A 1,230-nucleotide genomic window follows, 5' to 3' on the forward strand; every position below is an offset into this window, starting at 1 on the left:
CGCTCTAAACAAGATTTAGAGACAAGCGCTTCTGCAAGCTGTTTATATGGAAATTGCGCGCAAAATCGTGGATTTGACTTTCCGCCGTACCGCAAGCGCGAGAAGTGCGGAACCAGATTCCTCCTATCCGCGACACCAGACTCTGCTTGCGGATGCGGACGGAAACTGTTTTCGCAAATTCACGCTTTCGCAAATTTCCGTTCCCGCTCGTTCCCTGAGTAGCCGCAGGCTTGGTTGCTTGCCGCAGTGGTTTACGCGGACTAAGTACCGAGATACGGATGGATTGAAATACCGAGTGAGCACACCAAGGTTTTCATGAGCGATGACGAGCCAAGACTGAATGCAGCTCTTCTATTGGCCACGCTTCTTCTGCAGGCGTAGGAAATACCGTTGAAAGGAACTGGCTCCAGTTGGCGACTGGAGGAAGCATTAGTTCCTAACTTGCCCGATCTGCAGAGCCCGACATCAAACGCTGACTGAGAGACAAGGAAGAGAAGAATACTAAGCTTACAAATAATGGTGTAGGAATGCCTTAAATAGTCTGGCAAAGCCTTGCACGACACAGAGTCGTACCGATCAAAGCCAAACCCTACGTACTCGGTAACGAACACAAATCCCTTACAACCGTATTTCCATAATGCGAGCTTGCGTAAGTAAGCTGGGTTAGTTGGGCGTAAGGCCCAATGCGTAACTGTTAGACTAACTGTTTCGCAACGGCCCGTGTCCTCAGGGCCGTCATTTATTGCGCGCATTAAGCTGGTTAGCTTATCTTGTTTTTGTTGTTCAGCGCGCGCTGATCAACAAAACAGGTCCCGCGCCTTCGGCGCGCTTTCTGTTACTATACGGCTGTGCCTTCGGCTCGTCAGCGAGACCCATCGGGTAGAGTGCAGTGGAGAATATAAAGCACTAGCACCATAGAGTTAGCCCACCTTATTGAAGCACCTTTAGTAGTGCTAGTGGCGGCGCATGTCCCGGTATCGCTAGGCATGACTCCGCTGGTGAAGGCAACTCACAGCTATCCTACATAGCTAACTGGAATGTCACAGACTGGCATTTCCTCGAGGGCTTCTGCGACGCAGTTTATGCCCCCTGCTTTCTCCGGAGCGGGTCAACAACTCCCGCCCACCCCGGACCCAACAAGCTTGCCCCTGCAGCTACAACACTAAATGTCCGCTTGACGACGTATTTCATCAAGCTCATCCCCCAGGTTGGGCGCGACGCTGAAGGTTG

Source organism: Volvox carteri (assembly GCF_000143455.1).
Source record: "Volvox carteri f. nagariensis unplaced genomic scaffold VOLCAscaffold_52, whole genome shotgun sequence".
Taxonomy (NCBI): domain Eukaryota; kingdom Viridiplantae; phylum Chlorophyta; class Chlorophyceae; order Chlamydomonadales; family Volvocaceae; genus Volvox; species Volvox carteri.